The sequence below is a fragment of the Tachyglossus aculeatus genome, chromosome 3 (assembly GCF_015852505.1).
Source record: "Tachyglossus aculeatus isolate mTacAcu1 chromosome 3, mTacAcu1.pri, whole genome shotgun sequence".
Lineage (NCBI taxonomy): Eukaryota > Metazoa > Chordata > Mammalia > Monotremata > Tachyglossidae > Tachyglossus > Tachyglossus aculeatus.
The window spans coordinates 77,838,200-77,865,437 of record NC_052068.1 but is presented as its reverse complement, the minus strand read 5'-3'; the positions used below and the strand labels follow the sequence as shown (position 1 = coordinate 77,865,437).

Sequence of the window (27,238 nt, the reverse complement as noted above, 5' to 3'; positions counted from 1 at the left end):
TCATGCTGCTGCCTGGATCATCTTTGTGCAGAAATTCTCTGGGTATGTTACTCCCCTCCTCAAAAATCTCCAGTGGCTACCAGTCAACCTATGCATCAGGCAAAAACTCCTCACTCTCGGCTTCAAGGCTCTCCATCACGTTGCCCTCTCCGACCTCATGTCCCTTCTTTCCTTCTACAGCCCAGCCCACACCCTCCACTCCTCTGCCACTAACCTCCTCACTGTGCCTCATTCTCGCCTGTCCCGCCATCCTACACTACAGCCTACAGTCCTACAGCCCACGTCATTCCCCTGGCCTGGAATGCACATCTGCCAAGCTAGCTCTCTTCCTCCCTTCAAAGCCCTACTGAGAGCTCACCTCCTCCAGGAGGCCTTCCCAGACTGAGCCCCCTCTTTCCTCTCCCCCTCCCCACCCCCCTGCCCTACCTCCTTCCCCTCCCCACAGCACCTGTATATATATTTGTACAGATTTATTACTCCATTCATTTTACTTGTACATATTTACTATTCTATTTATTTTGTTAATGATGTGCATTTAGCTTTACTTCTATTTATTCTGATGACTTGACACCTGTCCACATGTTGTTTTATTTTGTTGCCTGTCTCCCCCTTCTAGACTGTGAGCCCGTTGTTGGGTAGGGACCGTCTTTTTACGTTGCCAACTTGTACTTCCCAAGCGCTTAGTACAGTGCTCTGCACACAGTAAGCACTCAATAAATACAATTGAATGCATGAATGAATCTACCATCAGCTCCATATTGTAGAAAAGCCTGAGTCCTTTTTATCTGAAAACTCATTCTTTGATTCAATGGCTCAATTTTGAGGGTTAAAAAATGGGGTGTGGGAATGACCCACTGGGGGGCCCAGGAGAAACAAATGATTAGTGCCTCCTCATTCCAGAGTCCTCAGGTTGGGTTCTTTCTCTGTAAAAACAATTTCCATTTCTTCTTGTTGTTTTTTTTATAATATTGTTTTTAACACAATGGAGAAACAAGGGATAAAATATTTTTCTCCACAAACTTTTTAATGATATTTGTTAATAATAATAATTTTGGTGTTTGTTAAGCATTTACTATGTTCCAAGCACTGTTCTAAGCACTGGAAAAAAATGATAATGATGGTATTTGTTAAGTGCTTAGCTATGTGCCAGGCACTGTACTAAGCACTGGGGTGGATACAAGCAAATCGGGATGGACACAGTCGCTATCCCATGTGGGGTTCAGTCTCAATCCCCATTTAACAGACGAGGTAACTGAGGCTCAGAGAAGTGAAATGACTTGCCCAAGGTCACACAGCAGACACGTGGCCGGAATTAGAACCATGACTTTCTGACACCCAGGTAACTGAGACACAGAATTTGCCCAAGGTCACACAGCAAACAGTGGTAAAGGCTGGATTAGAACCCAGGTCCTGCTGACTCCTAGACCCGTGTTCTATGTACTAGGCTATACTACTTTCTCTATGCAAATCTACTTCTACCATGCAAATCTGAGTGTCCCAAATCCAACAGACAGCAGCTTTCCCAATATTCATAGCCTTCCTGCAAGTCCACCTCTTCCAAAATGTCTTCCTCCATTAATTCCCAGCATTTCAAATAGTAGAAATCCATCAGGAGAAGGAGCGTGGCTCAGTGGAAAGAGCATGGGCTTTGGAGTCAGAGGTCATGGGCTCCAATCCCAGCTCCGCCAGCTGTCAGCTGTGTGACTTTGGGCAAGTCACTTAACTTCTCTGTGCCTCAGTTACCTCATCTGTAAAATGGGGATTAAAACTGTCAGCCCCCTGTGGGACAAGCTGATCACCTTGTAACCTCCCCAGCACTTAAGGACAGTGCTTTGCACATAGTAAGCGCTTAACAAATACCATCGTTATTATTATTATTATTATCAGCTGCCACTAGCACTTATGCACTTATATTCATGTTCATTGCTCATGTAACTGAATTTGTTCAATTTTAGATTCAATTATGTATTACCTTTATTTCATTTTGTAAATACTTTGGTATTTGTTGCCCCCATTTTATGCTCCTTTGTGGGCAGGAAATGTGTCCACTTGCTTGTTTTTGTATTTTTCAACCACATAGTCCAGTGCACTGCACCCAATGGGTGCATAATGAATGCTACTGTTTCTCGTGGCTCAGTGGAAAGAGCACGGGCTTTGGAATCAGGGGTCATGGGCTCAAATCCTGACTTTGCCGATTGTCAGCTGTGTGACTTTGGGGAAGTCACTTAACTTCTCTGTGCCTCAGTTACCTCATCTGTAAAATGGGGATTAAAACTGTGAGCCCCCCGTGGAACAACCCGATCACCTTGTAACCTCCCCTGTGCTTAGAACAGTGCTTTGCACATGGTTAGCACTTAAAAAATGCCATCATTATTATTATTACTACTACTGCTGAGACTGGGATAGTCTCGCAAGTGTGTGTGTGTGTGTGTGTGTGTGTGTGTGTGTGTGTTTTCAGGATGAAGGGCAATCCACCGCTTTCTGCCATTTAGCTCACTCTCTCACTCCCTACCCAAGGCCAGTACATTGTAAGCTACTGGGGAGTAGGGAAAGTACCTATTGCCTCTAATGTAGTTTCTAAAGCAGTGAATACAGTACATCACATTCAATAGGTGCTCAGCAGACACCATTAATCAATCAGTGGTATTTAGTTAGTGCTTGCAGTATACCGAGCACTGTACTACCTACCATGGTCCTACTTAGCATGTAAAAACGTCAGTGGAGGCTTGTTCTTTGGTCTGAATGGGTTGTACAGGGAAAGATTTACAGAGCAGTTGTGTTAAAAATAACCCAACATAGTCACTTAAAATGACCAAACAGGTTAAACATCTTGAAAGGAGAGGACAACAGGAATGCTAGGTCACTAAGTCCCAAGTCAACCTGGGACGAGGATAATTTATTACCTGCACAGCAGCCTGCACTTATACATAGGGGTAGTTTCAGTTTCTCTTATTAAACCTTCTTAATCCCTTGCACCATGTCTTTACAATGTCCATGAGATTAAGGGCTATCTGTTTTGACAAGGCCCGGGCCTCTTTCCACCCAAGCAAACTCAACGGACCAAATGGTTTTCCCTTACCATTAAATACTCTCCGGATTGTCAGAATGATCCAAAAATGCTGACAGATCTGAACAAGTTCAGTGGTAAATATCCTTGAATGGCTGACAAAATATTTTACCCTGAAAACAAGGTAAATCAAAATCCTAGAGAGTAGTCAGGAGTCCTTGATTCCCTTCTAGGTTGTTTTGGATTTTATATGTTTCTTGAGCAAGTCAATTGTTTATGCCTATATTTCTTGTCATCTAAATTGGGGTATCTGGATTTGTGGGATTTTGTTATTAGAAGACCAGGCACATTAAATTATGCTCTCATTATTGCAGTAGCCAGGAATGTAAGGTCATTCACAGTCAACCCTGGTTCTTAGGGTTAGAGGTGATTTAAATGTTCTTTTGCTTAAATTCAAATTTCTAAGGGGATGAAACCCTCCTCTTTATTTTCATTATTGTTTAAACATGAAAAGTTATCAAAAAATCTTTGGGGATCAAGTTTTCCTGGAGGAAAAATAAACAGTGGGATTTCCACCGGAGTATAAAACAAAAGTTTTTCATTAAGCTGAGTGAAGGTGTTTCCCAGGACATTACAATTCCCAGTTCAACAGCCCACGTACTCCAATCTCTGTCCAGATCAGAAATAAAATAGGGAATTGAAAATGCTTCTTCACTTTCATGCAATTTTTCAACATTATTTCTTTTTGAAAGTCATTGAAGGCATTTTTATACAGTAGTCAGTTCCCTGATATCTCAAGGATATCTTGAAGACGCCTTGAAGACGCCTGATCTTGAGGACACCTACATTAAGGAATCCTGTGCTGTTAATCACCTGCAGTGACCAATGACCCATTTCTTCCAATACAGTATCATATTCTATCCAGGCAGATGTGTGTTATGACAAGAACATCCCCTAATTCTCCAACAGAATTTTATCCAAAATATATAAATGTGTCATGGGAGAAATAGATTTTGACAGAATTGAGTTAAAATATAGAAAATATACCCCACTTATTGCATTAGACATATTGCTACCATCATTGTAAATAATTCAGCCTGGGAACTACTTGCATTTTTTAAGCCAATTACAACCCTGGAAACTCTGAATTTGGCAAAACAATAATCTCTAAGGCAGTTGATTAATCAAAATATTTTAATATAATAGTTACTTTTCCCCCCAGATGATGAGGATATCATTTCTAGTTAGTGATGGCACAACAGTGACGTCATGATAGTTGACCAAAGGAAAACTTGCGGAGTTTCCCATATTTAAATACCAGATCAACTGAAAGCTTGAAGCATTTCTACCATAGGACTTTTTTCTAACTTTCCTGTTAGAATGAAAACAATTCAGAAAAATAACATCAATCAATCACTCAATTATTGGTATTTATTGATTACCTACTGTGTGCAGAGTACTGAACTAACATGGAGAGGTAAATTACAATTAACCTTTTCAGAAATAAGTTTGTGATCAATTTAGTCACCTGTCTGTGTTCAATGTAGACAACACCACAGTTCTCTCAAGTGATAGGTCTCTTTCCTACTACTTTGCCCAATTTACTCTAAAGTTTTTTGGGGTTTTTTTTTGGTATCTGTTAAGCGTTTTCTAAGTGCCAGGAACTGTACTAGGCACTGGGAATTTTCTCTTCCTTTGCCAACTATCTAGATTAGTTTTAACACACTGCAGTGGTGCTGTTGGGATGATTTTCATAAATATCATCATCATCATCAATCGTATTTATTGAGCGCTTACTATGTGCAGAGCACTGTATTAAGCACTTGGGAAGTCCAAATTGGCAACATATAGAGACAGTCCCTACCCAACAGTGGGCTCACAGTCTAAAAGGGGGAGACAGAGAACAAAACCAAACATACTAACAAAATAAAATAAATAGAATAGATATGTACAAATAAAATAAATAAATAAATAGATTAAAAAAATATGTACAAACATATATACATATATACATGTGCTGTGGGGAAGGGAAGGAGGTAAGATGGGGGCGATGGAGAGGGGGACGAGGGGGAGAGGAAGGAAGGGGCTCAGTCTGGGAAGGCCTCCTGGAGGAGGTGAGCTCTCAGCAGGGCCTTGAAGGGAGGAAGAGAGCTAGCTTGGCGGATGGGCAGAGGGAGGGCATTCCAGGTGCGGGGGATGACATGGGCCGGGGGTCGATGGCGGGACAGGCGAGAGTGAGGTACGGTGAGGAGATCAGCGGTGGAGGAGCGGAGGGTGCGGACTGGGCTGTAGAAGGAGAGAAGGGAGGTGAGGTAGGAGGGGGTGAGGGATGGAGAGCCTTGAAGCCCAGGGTGAGGAGATAAATATCAAATAACTTAAGCATAATTCATGAACATTTCCTTTGGCTGCTCATTTTTACTGTATATGATTCTTAGAATTTACAGAGTAGTTTTATTTTCCAAAGTACTTTCATAACAATGTTTTCATTCTGTACTCACAACAACCCTGAGTTGGCCAAGAACTCAGTTAACTGATGGGAAATCTGAGGCACAACAATTTGTTCAGTGATTTGCCCATTGTTACATAGTATGTTCATGAAAGAGTCAGGGTTAGAATGCAGTAACCTGATTCCCTAGACTTCCTACTAGCCCATGATAAATTCTGGATATGGATAACAGCCCCCACATTCCCCTTCCTTCTCTCTCAAGTCTAATGTTAAGTCGATTTCTGACTGGTGTCCTAACTTCTGTCTTGGGCAGTATTTATGCAGTATAAAGGCTGAATGGTGGAAATGTTTGTTATGAGATGTCAAGCTTTTCTATCCATTTGCAACACCAACATCAATTATGTCAACTCAGGTACCATTGCATGTTACTTAGCAACAATTCAAAAACTTTGACTGAACACACCAATTCAAAACAGGGCTGGGCTAGGTTAGTCTGCCAAAGTGGCCTAGTGGATGGAGTATGGATCTGGTTTCTAATCCCAGATCCACCACTTGTCTACTGTGAGACCTTGGTCAAGTCCCTTCATTTCTCTGTGCCTTGGTTTCCTCATCGTAATATGGGAATTAAGACTGTGAGTCCCATGTGGGACATGGACTGTGTCCAAGCTATTATCTACCCCAGCACTTAATGCAGTGCCTGACACATAGCAAGTGCTTAACAAATACCATTAAAAAAAAGGTGGGCTTCTTATCTTCAGTATTTCTGTGAATCAATATTTCTCTGGTGATGCATGGCTAGTAAGAATTCCCTTAAAAGGACTAATACCATGGTTAATGTAATCAAAGTGTATACTCAGTTTTTGTTACCACAGTATCTAATCTTTCTGTACTTTTTATGTAGTTCTTTACCAATGTATGGAATTTCTATGGGCAAAACTCTGGACCTCCTGTATATTCATTCACTCCTCCAGTAGTGTACACTGAACCCCTCCTTACTAACTGCAGTAGTGCTGCACAAATCACTCACTATTACCATTTCCTGAAAACAGGTTTTTGGTCTTGAGGTTTCCATACTGAGGTCCTCAACTATCACCCTCACAGGAAGTTTGCAACCATCAATCATATTTATCAATCAATCAATGAACACTGTATTAGGCAGTTGGGAGAGTAAAATGAAAGTAAATGATATGGCTCCTGCTCTGAAGTAGTTTACAATCTAAAGGGGCAGGCAGGCAGACAGGAAGAGGTGGGTTTTCAGGAGGGTTATGGTCTGGTGGGTTTGAAGGGAGATGGAGATTCCCGATAGGAAGAAGGGCATGAACAATGGGTTGCAGAAGGGATCTTGGAGCACAGAGCTGAGTGCAGAGTACAGTGAGAAGGTTAGCTTGGGACGAGTCAAGAGAGTGCTCTGGGGTGCATCATAGTTCTGGTTTCATATGATGATAGCAATAGAAGATTTATCAATTCATCTGCAAAGAGCTGCGTGAAACGATCAAGGAGACTGTCATCCCCAGTGATGGCATGATGATTCGCCCTTGGCCTCCATGTCCTTCAGTCAATTAGTGGTATTTATTATTATTATTATTATTATATTATTATTACTACTACTAGTACTAATAGTATTTGTTTAGCATTTACTATGTGCCAGGCACTGTACTACGAGCAGAGGTGGATACAAGATAATCAGTTCTGACACAGTCCCTGTCCAATATGGGGCTCACAGTCTCAACTGCCATTTTGTAGTAACTGAGAGAAGTGAAGTGATTTGCCCAAAGTCACACAGCAGTCAAGTGGTAGAGCCGATATTAGACACAAGGTCCTTCTCTCAGGTCCGTTCTCTATCCATTAGGCCATGTGCAGAGCACTGTACTAAGCACTTAGAAGAGTACAAGAGAAACAGTAAAGGTGTTCTTTGCCCTCAAGGAGCTTTGAGTCTAGGGTGGGAGACAGACATTAAGATAATTTACAGATATGTACATAAGTGCAATGGGGCTGAGGGTGGGGTGAATAGCAAGTGTTTAAAGGGATAAATCCAAGTACATAGGTGACAGTAGAGAGAGGGAATAGGGGAAATAAGGGCTTAGTTGGGAAGGCCTACTGGAGGAGATAAGATTTTAATAAGGCTATGAAGTTGGAGAGAGTGGGTGGTCTTCAGATATGAAGGGGGATATCACTGGTCACCAAACATAAACAGTGATAAAAACTACCAAAAGACTGATATCTCCAGTGGAGGACTCTAAGCTTTAGAAGTAACATTTATTTGGCAGTGATGCTACAATCATGTGTACTCTCAGGCTCAGACTTGGGGATGCCCTTTTAAGAAAGCCTTGCATCCCTAGAAGCAGCTTGGCTTAGTGGAAAGGGCACAGGCTTGGGAGTCAGAGGACCAGGGGCCTAATCCTGGCTCTGACAATTGCTTGCAGTGTGACCTTGGGCAAGTCACTTAACATCTTTGTGCCTCAGTTTCTCCGACTGTAAAATAGACACTCAATACCTGCTCTCCCCGCTGCTTAGGCTGTGAACCCCATATGAGACTGGGACTGTGTCCAATGTGATTAACTTGTATCTACCCCAGGGTTTAGAACATTGCTTGAAACACATTAAATGCTTAAATAATACCATTATAATAACATTACTAATAACTATTAATGTTGCTATTATTGCATCAGCCTCTTTACTGACCTCCCAGCCTCCTGTCTTCCCCTACTCTAGTCCATACTTCACTTTGCTGCCCAGATTATTTTTTTTACAAAACCATTCAGTCCACATTTCCCCACTCCTAAAGAACTTCCAGTGGTTGCCCATCCACCTCCACATCAAACAGAAAATCCTTACCATCAATCAATCAATCAATCAATCGTATTTATTGAGCGCTTACTATGTGCAGAGCACTGTACTAAGCGCTTGGGAAGTACAAATTGGCAACACATAGAGACAGTCCCTACCCAACAGTGGGCTCACAGTCTAAAAGGGGGAGACAGAGAACAGAACCAAACATACCAACAAAATAAAATAAATAGGATAGAAATGTACAAGTAAAATAAATGAATAAATAAATAAATAAATAAATAAATAAATAGAGTAATAAATATGTACAACCATATATACATATATACAAGTACTGCGGGGAAGGGAAGGAGGTAAGACGGGGGGATGGAGAGGGGGACGAGGGGGAGAGGAAAGAAGGGGCTCAGTCTGGGAAGGCCTCCTGGAGGAGGTGAGCTCTCAGCAGGGCCTTGAAGGGAGGAAGAGAGCTAGCTTGGCGGATGGGCAGAGGGAGGGCATTCCAGGCCCGGGGGATGACGTGGGCCGGGGGTCGATGGCCGGACAGGTGAGAGCGAGGTACAGTGAGGAGATTAGCGGTGGAGGAGCGGAGGGTGCGGGCTGGGCAGTAGAAGGAGAGAAGGGAGGTGAGGTAGGAGGGGGCGAGGTGATGGAGAGCCTTGAAGCCCAGGGTGAGGAGATTCTGCCTGATGCGCAGATTGATCGGTAGCCACTGGAGGTTTTTGAGGAGGGGAGTAATATGCCCAGAGCGTTTCTGGACAAAGATAATCCGGGCAGCAGCATGAAGTATGGATTGAAGTGGAGAGAGACACGAGGATGGGAGATCAGAGAGAAGGCTAGTGCAGTAGTCCAGACGGGATAGGATGAGAGCTTGAATGAGCAGGGTAGCGGTTTGGATGGAGAGGAAAGGGCGGATCTTGGCAATGTTGCGGAGCTGAGACCATCAGCTTTAAACAGTCCATCACCTTACCCCCCCACCACACCATATCTCTGTAATTATCTTACTGGAACCCAGCCTACACACTTTGCTCCTCTAATGTCAATCTACTCAATAAACCTACTCACTATACCTCGACCCTATCTCACCACTGACCTCCCTCTAGCTCACATCCCATCTCTTGCCTGGAAAGCCCTTCCTCTTCATATCCAACAGATGACCAATCTTCCCACCTTCAAAGCCTTAATAAATGCACATCTACAAGAGGACTTCCCTGACGAAGGCCTCATTTCCTCTTCTCCAATTCCCTTCTGTGTTGTCCTTGCACTTGGAGTTGCAGTCTTTATTCACCCCTCCCTCAGTCCCAGAGCACTTATGCACATATTTGTATTTAGAATGTAAGCTTGCTCTGGGCAGGGAATGTGTCTATCAACTCTGTTATATTGTACTCTTCCAAGTACTTAGTACAGTGCTCTGCATACAGTAAGTGCTCAATAAATATGATTAGTTGACTGATTAATAATACTACTGCTAGTACTACTAACAACAATCATCAATAGCACGGGATACCTGAAAAATGTGCCTGAGTTCTTCTATAGCCTACCCTTCTAGAACATACTATAGAGATCAGCATTTAGTACTCTATTTTTATGAAAGCAATTAAGAGAGCTAATGAGAAGTCCCTCTAGACTCTGAGCTCGCTCTGGGCAGAGAATGTGTCTGTTTATTTTTGTACTCTCCCAAGTGCTTAGATCAGTGCTCTGAACACAGTAAGCACTCAATAAATATGACTGAATGACTGACTGGCTGTCCTTGTGGGGTATTCTGTGTAAAATTTGAGGTGACGCTACACCCCTATGACTTGTGGTACTAACTCTGGAACATTTTTGAATAAAAACCCTAGTTGCATTTGTTATCTGAAAAAATGAACTTTTTCCACAGACTGCCACTTTAAAGCACATTTTGTGTAGGTCTAGAGCCAAAGGAGCCCAAGGAAGCTGGCCTAGATTACATGGCAGATAATAGGATCCAGGTCTCCTCAGACACAGCCTGAAATCCAGACACAAGCTAAGATGCAGATGTGAGGAATTCATTTGTGCCACATGCTGACAGGTGATTCATGCAGGGCTGTGGGTTTGGGAAGCCTGTTCTCAATCAGAGAATACAGTGGATTTTTCCGCCAGCTTGAAAGATGGAAACAGCAGGCTCTTATGGTTGGGGCTTAAAATGGGTCCAGTCTTAATAGAGTTCACATCAAGTTCCTTTTTGGATGGAATAGAAAAATCAGGGCTGGGAAATGCATCTCAGAAAGATAAGTGACCCCTCACCTACATGAAACAGTTGATATTTTTTCCTTTTTAAATAAAAAAAAAAGTACACATCTTGCACTAGCTCTTGAGTGGGCTTCCATAAGGCAGAAGGATTATTTTTTCTGCTGGACAATGTGATGTCTACTTGTTCTCCAAAAAATAGCCAAATGACAACCAGCGCAGAAGGGAACTGGACAGTCACTGCATTCTCCAGCTGTAAAGATTCCAGAGTTCACTATAATGGGGAAGTCAAGGCAAACTATTGCTCAGAATCAGAAGAGTACTGAACAGGGAAATGCTCTGCTCTGGCAGTCCCTATGCATAGTCATAAAGGATCTTAGAGATCTTCTTCCCCAATTTGTTTTGCTAGTGAAATCATTCTTAGGGCATAGAAAAATAAAAGGTGTTTATGGCTGACCCTATCTCTCTCCTTTAGTGCCCTGGGATAAAATGTTGGCCAGCAGAGCAGTTTTGAATAGGTAGCGTAAAGGAATTTGTTGACTTGAGTTTTTCAAGGGGGGCTCTTCACACTTCTAGGATTCTCTAAATTTGCCTTGGTCCCCTTTCCTATGCCATTCAGGAATATTCTGGAGCAGGGTGGGAAACTGACTGTTTCACCTTGATCTCAGTTTCCATACACATGACCACAAGTTTTCAGGCCCTGATTCTTTATGCACCAGTGCTCAGTGTTTCCACTGGCCTAACGGCATTGAGCCAGGTTGCGATCCAATTCTCTCCCCTGAAGATTGTTACCAGACTTTCCACAGCAGCTGATATGATCTTCATTACACTGTTTCTTCTCTAAAAGTGTGTGGGGCAGGGGGAGCTTTGGATTTTAAAGGTTAATTATAGATATAGGACTAAATAATGTAAAAGTTAATTCTAAATGGTACAAAAACCTCCCTTCTTGAAACAGCTGAAGGTTCATTTTTTTCAGCCATGACCTTTAGCCCACACACCCAAAGGAAGTGTACCGATGCCTTAAAAACAACAAAAAGTATGACACCGCACTAGACTTAAGCCCCTTGTCTGCTGTGTAACCTTGAGCAAGTCATTTCACTTCTCTGTGCCTCAATTTCCTCATCAGTAAAATGAGGATTAAATCCTACTCCCTCCTACTTAGATTGCAAGTCCCATGTGGGATAGGAACTGTGACCAATCTGATCATCTTGTATCTACCCCAACACTAAGTACTTTGCTTGGCATAAAATAAGCACTTACCAAGTATCTTAAAATAAATGCCCTTTTACCTGAGGTAGAGGTGAAATGTCCCTCTATGTGGCCATAGAGACTGCATAACAACTCTCCCAGAATGTGTGGCGGGGTTGTGATGATCTGATTGTACTGCATTTGCCTCAGAACTCAGCACAGAGTTTGGCACACAAAAACACTTAAATACACTTGAGAAGCACTTCAAAAGCAGCATGGCCTAGTGGATAGAGCACAGACTTGGGAGTCAGAAGAACCTGGGTTCTAATGCCTGCTCTGCCACTTATCTGCCATCTGACCTTGGGTAAGTCACTTAACTTCTCTGTCCCTCAGTTACCTCATCTGTAAATTGGAGATTAATACTGTGAGCCTCATGGAGGACAGGGACTGTGTTCAACTTGATCAGCTTGTATCCACCTCAGAGCTTAGTACTATGCTGGCACACAGAAAGCACTTAACAAATACCATAAAATATTATTATTATTACTATTGTTATTAAGGCTTAGTCATGGCTAGTCTATTGGAACATTTGAGAGACAGAGTAAAAATTTGAGAGAGAACAACAAGAAACCAGATGGATGAGGAAGCCAACATACTGAGGGTTTAAAAGGATGAGTGCTAAGATTTAGTTCAAGGAAAGACATTTGTCATTAAAGCTGCAGGATCCTAAGCTTTCCTGGCAACTTCATCAATGTTCATTAGCATATGTCTCACTGTTTTCTTTCTTCAAGATGATAAGTTGTACTTAATCTCTGTTTGGCTTTCATTTGTGTGCTTTTTGTTTTCCAAGTGGAAAGGAATCTTTTTGTGGTTTCTTTCAAAATGAAGTTAATAATAAGACTGATATATGGATTTGTTTCAAAATACAAAATTACAGGCATTTGTATTTGGCTACTCTTTGCTGTAAATATGCTATGAATAGAATATGATTGTATTAGGTATTTCAATTTTATTTATGCTTTAACTGGGTATTTTTTTAATCTGAGCTCCTTGTATACCCAGAATCAGAGGGGCCAACTTTTTGTTTGGATGCTCGTGCTCTATCCATTAGGCCACATTGCTTCTCAAGTACTTTTAAACTTTTTATTTTGAGGGATTTGCGGGGTGATAAGGACAGGCTACAAAAAGGAAAGCCACATTTTAGATATCTGTAGCCCTGACTGAAACTTCCACATCTTGTCAGGTACCTGGGAGGCAGAGCCATGGGGACAAAGACCTCCATGGCCCCTTTGGGGTGGGATTGGCACCTTGGATGCTGAAAGGCTTATAACTGGAAAATAGAGGTTATTAGACTTCCTGGTCCAACTATCAGGAGCACTTAAAATGAAGCTGCTCCCTGTTAGGTCGTGGCATATAAAATCCTGAAAATATGCTTTACGGCTCTAAAAGGCATTCACTCACATAGCCTGATAATCCTTCCTTATCTTATGTTACACTGTAAGGATTACTGAGCTATAAAAAGTATTCCTAGAAACTCCATTATTTTCATTTTTACTAACTACTGAACTGCTGAGGTGGGTCAGCACCATAGTATGAATTATATAAATGGGCAAACTGTGGTAGAGGAAAATGCGATGGCTGAGCATAGTTATATTGCAGATCAAGGTGCCTCGTTCCACTTCTCTGGTTAATGTGGTGAATAAGTAAAGGAAACAGCAGATCTGTAGAGAATGCAGCATGCAGCAGCAAATAATCCCTAAGTAGAGTAAAATTTCATATATTTTGAATCCACTATCATCAATCAATGGTATGCATGGACTAATGGATAGAGCACAGGCCTGAAAGTCACAAGGTCATGGGTTCTAATCCCAGCTTCACCACTTGTCTTCTGGGTGACCTTGGGCAAGCTACTTCACTTTTCTGTGCCTTGATTCCTTCATCTGTAAAATGGGGATTAAGACTGTGAGCCCTTTATGGGACAGGGACCATGTCCAACCTGATTATCTTGTATCTACCCCAGTGCTTAGAACAGTGCCTGGCACATAGTAAGCACATACCAAATACCATCATTTATTTTTTACTGAGCATTGTGCAGGGCACTGTACTAAGCACTGTACTAAGTACAAGGGAGTTGATAGACACAATCTCTGCCCTAGAGGACTTTACAATGGAGGGATAGACAGACATTAAAATAAATTACAGATAGGAGAAGCAGCAGGATATATGTACAAGAGTGCTGTCTGTGGGGATGGGTTGAATATCAAACTGCTCAGGGGAAATGGTTTAAGTGCATAGGCACAGTAGCTGTAGTCATAGGATTTACCAGCACTTTCTGTGCGCAGAGTACTGTACTAAGCACTGAGAAAGCACATGCAGCATGGCTTAATGGAAAGAGCACGGGTTTTGGGAGTCAGAGAACATGGGTTCTAATCCCGGCTCCTCCACCTGTCTGCTGTGTGACCTTGGGCAAGCCACTTAACTTCTCTGTGCCTCAGTTCCCTCATCTGTAAAATGGGGATTAAGACTACAGGCCGCATGTGGGACAAGCTGATTACCTTGTATCTACCCCAATGCTTAGAAGAGTGCTTGGCACATAGTAAGCATTTAACAAATACCATCATTATTATTATTATTACCCCAGTGCTTAGAACAGTGCTCGACACATAGTAAGTGCATAATTATTATACAAATGGAAATTAGACACAGACCCTGTTCCTCAAGGAGTTCACAGTATAATGCTAATATTAGGGCTGATTTTTGATCATCAGATTGGGGTTTCACTGTACAGGACAAAACACTGATGGCTCTTGGGAATGTGGGCCATGGCGACACACGAGACTTCAGAGGCATTACACTGAGTACACCGTGTCACATAATGACATCACTTGGGCCATTTTGCAGAAGTCATTGATTTCATACGATCCTACAGCATTTCTCTGGGGAGTTACCTGAACCCCCAACTTGTTCCAGAACTTTTGTCAGTAAGCCATTTGTATTTGTTGAACACTTACTGTGTGCAGAGCACTATACTAAGCGCTTGGGAGAGTACAATATAACAGGCACATTCCCTGCTCACAACGAGTTTACAGTATAAAAGGGGAAACGGACATTTGTGTTCCCCTCCCTGCTCTGCCTGAGCTCTAGCCCCACACCCAAGTGCTAGAACTGGCCAATGGGAACCACGGAGGAGGGAGGCTCAGTACTGAACATATTCAAAACCAGGCATGAAAGCCGCTAGATCACAGAGCAGCTTAAAAGCAGATTGTTCATGGTAAAACTGGAAGACTGGAAACCCTGGTTAGGTTGATCAGCATCAGCACTCCAACACACTGGACCCAAAGATACATGTGATGCCACATACATTACCCTAACGTGAAGTGATTATGTACTTCCCAAGTGCTTAGTACAGTGCTCTGCACACAGTAAGCACTCAATAAATACGATTGAATGAATGAATGATTATGTCATAAGGAAGCTATTTGTGCAGAAGTGTGAAAACTGGCCCAAGCCTAGTGGGTACACTGACGCTCATAGCTGTCCCAGAGCCTTGGAACTCAACAGAAGAGTGCATTTGTTAAGCACTTTTGTTAAGCACTTACTGTGTTCCAGGCACTGTGCTGAGCTATGGGATGGGTACAAGCAAATCGGTTTGGACACAGTCCCTGTTCCACAGTGGGCTCACAGTCTCAATCCCCATTTTACATATGAGGTAACTGAGGCACCGAGAAGCAAAGTGACTTGCCCAAGTTCACACAGCAGACAAGTGATGGAGCCGGGATTAGAACCCATGACCTTTTGGCTCCCAGGCCCATGCTCTATCTATTACTCCATGCTGCTTCTCCGACTCAGTAGAAGACAAAGTAGACTCAGAAGACTCAGCAGTAGACTCAAAAGCCACGTCTGAGCCTCAAACCTCAGCAGTAGGAGCCAGGGCAGAGGTGGGTTGGGTGCCAAAAATTACAATAACAGATATCAAAACATTTGCTACTAAACTCATGCTGGGCAGTAGACAGACAAGTTGAAAAACTGTCTATTTAGGTGAATAAAGAGATGGATTGAAGGTCTAGAGAAGACAGAGAGAGAAATAGAGAGAAGAGGGAGGGAAAGAAAGAAAGGCAGGACAGACAATCTAATTACTTTTCAAACCTCAATCTCTGGTGAACCACTCTGCTGTCCCTGACAAGTGGAGGGAGCTGTGTGGGAAGTCAAAGAAGAGGTCAGATTCCCTTCTCCTTTCATAATTTCCAGGTTTCTTATTCATTCAATCGTATTTATTGAGCATTTACTGTGTGCAGAGCACTGTACTAAGCGCTTGGGAAGTACAAGTTGGCAACATATAGAGATGGTCCCTACCCAACAATGGGCTCACCCTGGCCAGGTGAGGAAAAAACAGAATTTTCCTTTCTGATGGTGGTTCTCCCGCAGCCAGCCTCCCTCTGTTTTCTTTTAAAAAAAATTAATGGTATTTATTAAGCACTTACTATGTGACAGGCATTGCATTAACCATTGGGGTAGGTACAAACTCCCCCCTCAGGGTCACACCTGGAGAGTTTCCAGTACTGTACCAGTCTCGACTACGGGAGGGAGAGTCAAGCAGAGGCATACCCATTCCATTCCTAGCTTGGCCAGTGGCTAGTGAGTGGAAGGCAATCTGCTACAAGGCAAAACTCACCCATGCTGGGCAGCAGCAGCATGGGAGAGAATCAAGGTCAGAGACTCAAGTTTACTGCTTGGAAGGAGGCAATGGTAAACTACTTCTGTATTTTTACCAAGAAAACTCTATGGATACACTACCAGAACGATCACAGATGGAGGTGGGGATTTCCGAGAGAGATATGTCCATGGCGATGCTATGGGGCAGAGACGACTCGACAGCATAAGACAAGACAAGGTATGAGCTAATTAGTCCTTTTCCACATGGGGCTTACAGTCTTAATCCCCATTTTACAGGTGAGGTAACTGAGGCACAAAGAAGTTCACTGACTTGCCCAAGGTCACCCAGCAGTCAAGTGGTGGAGCTGGAATTAGAACCCACATCCTTCTGACTCCCATTCCAGTGCTTTATCCACTAGGCCAAGTTGCTTCTCCCTTTGCTCCAGAAAGATGATGAGGGTGAATCTACAGAATTAAATATCTTAGAGTATTTGAACTGTGTAGAACATGCTGGGTTTGGGAAGACAGCAACTCCACAAGTAAGAATTTCTATGTTACTTGAGGTCCTCATCTTTCACTCTGTTTTAGGGAATATTTCCCAGCCTAGTACCCCAAGAGTATGTCATTCATTCATTCATTCATTCAATCTTATTTATTGAGCGCTTACTGTGTGCAGAGCACTGTACTAAGCGCTTGGGAAGTACAAATTGGCAACATATAGAGATGGTCCCTACCCAACAACAGGCTCACAGTCTAGAAGGGGGAGACAGACAACAAAACTAAACATGTGGACTGGTGTCAAGTCGTCAGAACAAATAGAATTAAAGCTAAATGTACATCATTAACAAAATAAATAGAATAGTAAATATATACATGTAAAATAGAGTAATAAATCTGTACAAACATATATACAGGTGCTGTGGGGAGGGGAAGGAGGTAGGGCGGGGGGGGATGGGGAGGAGGAGAGGGAAAAGGGGGCTCAGTCTGAGAAGGCCTCTTGGAGGAGGTGAGCTTTCAGTAGGGCTCTGAAGGGAGGAAGAGAGTTAGCTTGGCAGATGTGTGGAGGGAGGGCATTCCAGGCCAGGGGGAGGACATGGGCCGGGGGTTGACGGCGGGACAGGCGAGAACGAGGTACAATGAGGAGGTTAGCGGCAGGGGAGCGGAGGGTGCAGGCTGGGCTGTAGAAGGAGAGAAGGGAGGTGAGGTAGGAGGGGGTGAGGTGATGGAGAGCCTTGCCACTTCCCAGTGATTGGGAAGTGATCTCCAAAACTGGCACTAAAAACTGTCATGGTTCAGTGTACTAACCTAGGACTTTCTGACTTTCTGACCCTTCTTCTGGTAGCATGAGTCTAAACCAGGATGGGGATTTCCCATATACAAGAAAATGGCTATTTATTTTGTGTTTCAGAGGAAAACATATATGGCAAAAGGTTGCACAAACACCGGAAAAAAGAAAAAGAAAGAAATAAACATTTACCAGTTACAGATTTTTTCATTCTAAATGGCACCGCTATTAGGCCCAAACAGCCACAAGGTTAAATCCTTTATAAATGTAAATTTCCCTTCCTTAAATTTTATCCTCGACTAGAGTTTCCTCTGGTTCTAGAATAAAAATAATAATAATGGTGTTTGTCAAGCGCTTAACTATGTGACAGGCATTTCTGCAGCCCTTCACCATCCATTCAATGTAGATACTGTTGTCACAGCTACAACAATATAATAATGATAACGATCATAATAATAACGATAAATTAAGGGCTTACTATATATGCACAGTACTTAGCAGTGGGGAAAAAATAGGATAATCTGGTTGGACGAAAGTCCCTGTCCCTCATGGGGCTTAGTACAGTGGTCTGGCACATAAGTAAGTGCTTAACCAATACCATCATTATTATTAAATAAGAGCCTCTAACCCCCATTTCACATATGGTTCAGTTCCTGCCTGATATTTCTCATGGCATATGGCTAGCTTCATTTTACAGACAGGCAGAAATTCTGAGCTTGTAAACTGTAAATCACTTTCCTTACAGGATGTCTGCAGTAGCATTTTTCTCTAATCCAGGGAAACCCTGTTAATATGCCACCAACATTCTCCATTTTACATCAGCTCTCTCCAACTTTTGTATTGTCTCTCTTTCCCAACTACTCCCCATTTCACGATCTTTGCTCCTCCCAATTCACCTTCTAACTGTATCTCAGTCTCAACCTTCTCACCTTCAACTTCTTGCTCGCCTTGTTCCTACAGCCTGGAACTCTTTTCCAACCCCAAATCTGTCAGAACACAATTCTCCTCATTTTTAAAATCTTCTTACAGAGAAGCAGCGTGGCTCAATGGAAAGAGCCTGGGCTTTGGAGTCAGAGGTCATGGGTTTGAATCCCAGCTCTGCCAATTATCAGCTGTGTGACTCTGGGCAAGTCACTTCACTTCTCTGTGCCTCAGTTACCTCATCTGTAAAATAGGGATTAAGATTGTGAGCCCCCTATGGGACAACCTGATCACTCCTGTAACCTTCCCAGCACTTAGAACAGTGTTTTGCACATAGTAAGCACTTAATAAATTCCATCATTATTATTACTATTATTATCCCACCTCCTCTCCCCAGTTAGGAACAATTAGCATTTGGTCACTTTATGCTTATCTTTAAAACTTATGTAAATATATATGTTTTTATTGATGTATTAATCATATATTCAATTTTATTCAATTATATGTTTCACCCTTCTTTATCTTTATTCTTCCTCTAGTTTTCACTATCTGTAAACACCTTTTGTTATAAAACTTAGCTCCTTGAGGGCAGGGAAGATGTATCTTGCTGCTGTTGTGCTCACCCAAGTGCTTATTACAATGCCTGTCACTAAGTACTCTATAAATAAATACTACTGATTAACAAACAGAAATCCAAACCTTACAATCCGACTTCAGAGAGGCCATTTGTTGAAAGTCTTCATTCCAGGAAAATCTTGTTCATTACAAGAGAGGTTAAGAGAGAGGAGCTTTGGCTTGTGTGACACAACTTGGGGGAAAAGTCAGATGTGCTCACTGATTCATAGGTGTGCGGCTGGTTAGCTGGTCATGGGGCTTTGGGATTGGTTGTCCTGGAAGACACAGATGCTTTGGGTGCATGTGTGAGTTAACACGTATGTGCAACTTCACAGCAGTAGCATTAAGGGCTTAGCTTGCAGAGGGGAAGGGGCACGTTGTCCAGCTCTAGCTTGCCGGAGGGAGTTAAAGAAGTGTCCCAAGAAGTCCTGGAGGACAGGTTTTCTGGACCACTCTGACCTGAGTCTGGCTTAGCTTCCCATGGTATCCCCAGACTCCAGTCCACAGACTACGTTAGGCACTGCCATGACTTTTCTTTCCAAATGGTTCTCTGCGGTTTTTTTGCAGGACTTCTCCCTCCTTCTTTGTCCTTTCTGCTTTGTGCTCAGAAAAGTAAGATCCAATAGAAGTAGAAGTTGCATGGCCTAGTGTAAAAAACTCCTAGTGGGAGTCAGAGACCCTGGGTTCTAATTCCAGCTTCACCATTGTCTGCTGTGCAACCTTGGGGAAGTCATTTAACTTTTCCATGCCTCAGTTTCTTCATCTGGTAAATGGGGATTAAATCCTACTTCCTCCTATTTAGACTGTGAGCCCCATGTGGGAGAGGGACTGTGTTCAACCTGGTTATCTAGTATCTACCCCGGCACTTATCAATCAATGGTATTTACTGAGTGCTTACTGTATGCAGAAAACTGTACTAAGCACTTGGAAGAGTACAATACAATACAGTTGAAAGACACATTCTCTGCCTACAACAACCTAACAGTAAAGAGGGGGAGACAGATATTAATAAATAAATTATGCTTGGTACAGTGCTTGACACATAGTAAGCACTTAAGAACCATTTTAAAAAAAGAAACAATCCATAGCCAGAGTAAAATTTGGTTACAAATAAAAAGGGTCCACCATGCAGTTTTACCACACAGGTACTTTTCCATCTGTAAACCCTTGCACCAGTCTTTTCTGCACTTTCTGATATCAGAGCTGACACAGGTTATGCCAATGAGCATTAGCAGTTTGCAGAAAGCAGGAGCAGTGGAGTATAACTGCTTAGTACACAGTGAGTGCTCCATAAATATGATTGAATGAATGAATTAATTCACCTTCCAGTTGGTCTCAGGACCTTGGTCAGTCTACATACTGCTGTACATAGTACGCACTTAACAAATACCATCATTATTATTCCATGATCATATTGTGATTCTTCCCCGCAGCACTCCAGAAAGTGGAGGTCTGTCTAAAGAGAGAGCTGACCTGTCACTTAATGTCACACTGCTCTTAATGTGTAGAGTGCAGTGATATGCTTTCTAAGGCATTATTTGTGCTCCTATTCAAATTCTTGTCATAGAAACATTTCAGATGATCGAAAATGCAATCAAGTCTAAGTCATGGGCCTGTAATCAAGTTTTTGTGGGGACCCTGACCAGTAGTAGAGTAACCCTCTGTGGAAACTAGTGTAGAATGTATATCAGGGAAGCTAAGAATTGAACTGAGAAACTTGGACTGTGGTCTTCTAGGCACAGGGCCTCGCAGCTATGCTCGCTCAGGACTAGGCACTTCCCCATGACCTCTTCTGCTCACCTCTGCTTCCTGACTGCCATTTTCACCTACCCACACTTGGTTGGCTCCTTCCCCTCTTCCCTTCAAACACACCCGTGTCCCCCTAGCCCCTCGAGGCCATTTCTGGACTCTACTGCAATATTTCACTACTAACCCATCTCCCATTCCTGTTCAAACTCCTCAGATTGCACACACCACTGCCTCCTCTTCCTCTCTAAATTTCTTCTTGACCTTCTACAATCTAGTTTTCACCCCCTTCACTCCATCAAGATGGCTCTCTCTGAGGTCAACAATGATCTTCTTTCCAAATACAATGGAATTCACTCCATCCTAATCCTCCTTGACTTCTCACTGCCTTCAATACTTTAGACCACTCCCTCCTCTTGAAACACCATCGAACATTGGCTTTACTGATACATTTCTCTCTCGGTTCTTCTCTCACCATTCTGCCCAATCCTCATTTTCTTTCTCTTCCTCCTACCCCCTATCTGTGAGTGTCCCTCAAGTCTCTGCTTTGAGTACCCTTCCGTTCTAATTTTACACTCCCTCGAGGAGCACATCTGCTGCCATGACTTCCATACCACCTCTATACATATGACTCCAAAATCTATCTCACTAGTCCTGACCTCTTTCCTCTTCTGCAATCTTACATTTCCTCTTACCTCTAGTATGTCCCTACATTTATGTCCCACCAGGATCTCAAGCTCAAAATGTCCAAAACTGAACTCATCATCCTTCTTCCCAAATCCCCTCCTCTACTTAACTTTCCCCATTGACATTACCACCATTCTCCCTATCTCTCAAGGCCACCAACTTGGCATTATCCTTGACTCCACCCTGTCTTTCAACTTTCATATTCAATCTGTCACCGTCACATTGTTTTTTTTCCTCCATAGCATTTCCAAAAGCTGCCCCTTCATCTCCATCTAAACACGCACCATGCTGGTTGAGACAGTTAACAATCATTCAGTGATTTTTTTTAGCTCTTACCTTGTGCAGAGCACTGTACTAAGCATTTGGGACAGTACAATGCAATAGTTATCATGTCCTAACTTGATTACTGCCTTATTTTTCTCACTGACTTCCCATACTTTACTCCAATTTCCTGGTGCATTTTTCTAAAACATCAGTGTGCATGTCTCTTCATTACTCAAATACTTTAAATGGTTGCTCATTTCTCTTGACATTGACTTCAAGGCACTCAATCTGCTCTCTCCCTCCTACTTATCCATTTTCTCCCACAACACTCCAACTCACACTCTTTCTTCTTAAGCTAACTGCTTTATTTCCATCTCTTCTGCCAGTGACCTTTCTTCACATTAATCAATCAATTATTGAGCACTTAATGTGTGCTTGGCACTGTACTAAGTGCTTGGGAGAGTACAATATAACAGAGTTAGTAGACACATTCCCTACCCACAATGAGCATAGAGTCTAGAGGGGGATACAGACATTAACATAAATAAATTTTGGGTACTGTTCATAAGTGCTGTGGGGATGAGGGAGGGTTTACTAAAGGGTGCCAATCCAAGTGCAAAGATGGCACAGAAGGGAATGGGAGAGGAAGTGAGGGCTTAGTGGAGGCTTTTGGAGGAGATGTGCTTTTAATAAGGCTTTGAAGGTGAAGAGAGTGATCTTCTGTTGTATATGAAGAGGGAGGATGTGGGTGAGAGGTCAGTGGTGAGATAGATGAGATCGAAGTAAGGATGTCATTAAAAGAGTGAAGTGTGAAGGCTGGGTTGTAATAGGAGATCAAGGAGGTGAGGTCAGGGGGGGCAAGGTGCTCGAGTATTTTAAAGTCAATGGTAAGGAGTTTCTGTTTGATGCGGAAGTTGATGGGCAACCACTGGAGGTTCTTCAAGTGTAGGGAGATACGAACTGAACATACTTCCCTCTTCTGGAATTTCATCCATTTCATTACCTGACAGACTTCAGCTCTCTCCATCTGCAAAACCCTCCTGAAATTACATTTCTTCCAGCAAGTCTTTCTCGATTAGTTTCTAATCTCCTCAATGTATATCCCCCACAATAGCCACTTTGGCACTTCTGCATCTCCCAAAGGTCTGCAGTTCCTATGTACATACTTTACATTTCACATTCCCTAGGCACTAACTCATGTATAAAGCCCCGTTTTCTTTATTCCACTTTTCTGTAATTTATTCTGTCTGTCTCCTCCTCTAGACTGTAAACTCCTCACGGGCAAGGATTATGTCTACCAACGCTATTGTATTGTAGCAACTTAGTACAGTGCTCTGCACACAGGACGTGCTCAATAATTTTTTTCTGGCATTTGTTAAGTGCTATGTGCTAGGCACTGTTCTGAGCACTGGGGTACACACAAGGCAATCAGGGCGGACACAGTCCATGTCCCACATGGGGCTCACAGTTGTAATCCCCATTTTATAGATGAGGTAACGGAGACCCAGAGAAGTGATTTGCCCAAGGTCCCACAGTAAATAAGTGGCAGAATTGGGACTAGTAATAATAATGATGGCATTTATGATGGCATAATATCCAAGTCTTTCTGACTTCCAGTCCCATGCTCTATTCATTCATTCAATTCTATCATATTTACTGATGCTTACTATGTGCTCTATTTGCTAAGCCATGTTACTTCTAATTGATTGGATACTTTAAGTTGTGTGGGCTAATTCATTCTAAACCCACCCCACCTTCCCAATCTCTGCTCTAAGCAGGTGGGATTTGTGCTCACACTGTTGCTCTTCTGGCAAGATAAGACTTAAGCCTTCCCTCTTATCTGGAAGCCCTCAGGCCAGTTCTCATTTTTGGCCTGTCTCCTGGGATCCTGGAGGCAGAAGAGGGATGGGAAGCCAGGCTCTGCTATCTCCTGCTTTCAATTAGGGAATCCTCTAGCCAGATTCCTTTGCAAGCCTGTAAGGCAGGGCCTTGCTGATGGCCCACTTTCAATTATTTATCTAAACAAAGGTGAGCCAGAGTGCAGTACAAATCCCCCTCCCCACTAGTGCAGACCATAACCCAGCTCTTGGAATTCTCAGGGTTACATGACTCTTTGCTCTGAGGAGCCAATTTCCTACACAAGAATGCATTCTAGATTTAAAGCCATAAATTCCATTTCAGAAGAAAAGAAGGGCCAAAACAGTGCTGTGAGGACCTTGTACTTTCAGCTGGATGCTATTCTGTTGCTATGTCACTTAAGTCAAACAGTATTAAGTCCGCTGGCAAGCCGTGAGATCTACTGAGTCCAATCCAGTTTTGTTTACCCAGCATCTTTCATCAGAGGGATCAAAACATTCTTGAGATCCAATGCATAATAAATCCTTTTTAATAAAGAACAGAGAAAAAACATGCGCTATGTGTACTTGAATAAAATATGCCCTCACAATAGGGGGTTTAAACATTATTTTAGTTCATTCATCTTTCAAACTTTGTGCTTGCCAAAATAGATGCAAATTAAAAATGAACTGAGCAGAAGTCAGTAAGGTTCAACAGATATCACTCAGTATTTAGAGGGTCAACAGAGGGACTGATTCAAAACAGACCAATTGGTTTTGGTCAGAAAACATAAGAGTTCTTGAAATCACAATAATAATACTAATGATTATTGTGGTATTTGCTATGACACAACAAGCACTATCCTAAGCCCTGGAATAGATACAAGATAATCAGGTTGGATATGGTCAGTCTCTATCCCACAAGGGGCCCCCACCCTATATAGAAGGGAGAACAAATATAGGATCCCTATTTTACAAATGAAGAAACTGAGGCACAGATAACTTAAGTGACTTACCCAAGTTCACACAGCAGGCAAGTGGAGGAGCAGGGATTAGAACCCAGGTCCTCGGACTCCCAGGCCTGTGCTCTGCCCACTAGACTATACTGCTTCTCTCATATCCTTTTCCTGCTGGGTAAGTGATGGAGTTTTGGGCCAAAATAAGTGCCAGAGATTTGATGACAAATTTCTGTAGCTTAATGCAACCTTATCCTATCGCCTGTCCCAGTCTCTTAATCACCCAACAGCATCTTTCAAACACTGAAAATGAAACAAAGAGCTGGTCTAGGGAGGAAATAAATATCTACAGGTTGGTCAGTTCTCCCATCAGGCATATTCTCACTCTGTGTTTTGGATAGAGAGCTGTGGAAATTAGGGAATGGTCTTCTGATAACACGTGTCTGGGCAGAACACAATTCAATATTGGAAGAAAGAACCATGTGCCTGGGGCCCACATTGATCAAACTGTGTATTCTATAATGTGAGTTTTCAGCATGGCCCAGTGGAAAGAACCCAGGTTTGGGAGTCAGAGGTCATGGGTTCTAATCCCGACTTCGCCACTTGTGTGCTGTGTGACTTTGGGCAAGCCACTTAACTTCTCTGGGCCTCAGATACCTCATCTGTAAAATGGGGATTAAGACTTTGAGCCCTATGTGGGACAACCTAATCACCTTGTATCCCCCCCCATCACTTAGAACAGTGCTTCGCACATAGTAAGCACTTAACAAATGCCATCATTATTATTATGAACACAGGGTTGTTAGAAATGTAAGCCTCACATTATTGGAGAACTGACTGTATTACATTCATGCACAAGGAGTACTAAACCTAGAGAAGCAGCGTGGCTCAGTGGCAAGAGCCCAGGCTTGGGAGTCAGAGGTCATAGGTTCTAATACCGGCTCTTCCAAATGTCTGCTGTGTGACCTTGGGCAAGTCACTTAACTTCTCTGAGCCTCAGTCACCTCATCTGTAAAATGGGGATGAAGACTGTGAGCCCCATGTGGGACAACCTCATCACCTTGTATCCCCCCCAGTGCTTAGAACAGTGCTTTGCACATAGTAAGCACTTAACAAATGCCATTATTATTATTATTATCATTATTATTATTATTATTATGAATAAACCATTTAGTTCAACCGTGATTAAACCAACAAACACCTCAGAATACAAATGCTCTATTCTAGCCATGCATTGTTCTTAAAACAATATAAAAACATGCTGAATTTTACTCCCAGCAAGACGAGTCTTACCCTGTGAAGGAAAACTGTCCAGAGAAGGGGACGGTTTGTTGGAAGAATCACCTCTCCCTTGCTAAATTGTCTCTTTCTTGCTAAATCACATGGGTTTCCATAGCAATAAAGTATTTGTAACTCTATACAATCTATGCAGAATACCACTGGAGTACCTGTAAATCTGAGACCTACCAATAGAAGCCACCCTCTTTTCTTTCAGAGAGCCAATTTCATGTTGCACCTTTCAATAAACACATTGAATTATTTGACCTACAGTGAGCATTAGTGACTTACCAAAGCCACATAAGACTTATCTCACTAGTACGTAGGTTACTAGTATCCTGAAGTGCTTAGTACAGTGCTCTGCACATATTAAGCGCTCAAGAAATACGATTAAATAGTTATGTTGGAATTTAGGGAGGCCTTTAAATGATTCCTGTGCACTGCTGCAAACAGTGACTTTAGCACAGGGAAGAATGAAGCCCATTTAACCAGTAGCAGAGAACAGCCTGTCTTGCCCCTTCTAGACTGTGAGCCTGTTGTGGGCTGGGTTTGTCTCTATTTGTTGCTGAATTGTACTTTCTAAGCATTTAGTACAGTTCTTTGAACACAGTAAGCACTCAATAAATATGATTGAATGAATGAATGAACTCTAACAGTACCTATACAGTCATAGTGGGGAATTGAGACAATTATCCAGATAATTTAGTATCTATATTTTTTCACCTGTTCCTTTTGATGTATACAATTTGATTCTTCCTTTTTTCCTATTAGGGGAAATAGCATAGCCTTGTAGATAGAGCATGGTCCTGAGAGGCCGGAGACCTGCGCTCTGCTACTAGCCTTCTGTGTGAGCTTTCGCAAGTCACAACACTTAACTTCTCTATACTGCCATTTCCTCATCTGTAAAATGGGGATTAAATACCTGTTCTCCCTTCTACTCAGACTGTGAGCCCCATGTGAGAATGTGACTGTGTCCAACCTCATTACCTTGTCTCTACCCAGCACAGAGTAAGAAATAAAACCATTATTATATAGTAGCAATAATAATAAATGATTTCCTGTCTGCAGTCTCTCCAGTCTCCAGTTAACACTTCACTCTGCTGCCAAGATCTTTTTCTAAAATGTAGTTCACCTCTCCATTCCTCAAAAAATTTCAATGATTGCCCATACCTGGGGGCATCCAACATAGATTCCTCCCTATAGGTTTCAAGGTATTCAATCAGCTATGTCCTCCTCCTTATCCTCACTTTTGTCCTACTACACCCCCTCTCTCATTAATTGCTCCTCCAAAGCCAAGCAACTAATGGAACCTAATTCTCATCTCTCCCACCACCAACTTTTTGGTCACATTCTTATTTAAGCCTG

At 42.5% G+C, this 27,238-nt stretch overlaps 1 protein-coding gene and 1 non-coding gene across 2 annotated transcripts in view; one reads left to right on the top strand and one right to left on the bottom strand.

The window, feature by feature from the left end:
- CCBE1 (collagen and calcium binding EGF domains 1) overlaps window positions 1-27,238 on the bottom strand; it is a 266,022-nt gene that overhangs the window by 52,538 nt on the left and 186,246 nt on the right. The gene's annotated exons all lie outside the window — the stretch shown is intronic.
- On the top strand, window positions 16,158-16,295 carry LOC119926050. The gene has a single exon (XR_005449966.1). It is a non-coding gene; the product is annotated as a small nucleolar RNA SNORA7 (small nucleolar RNA).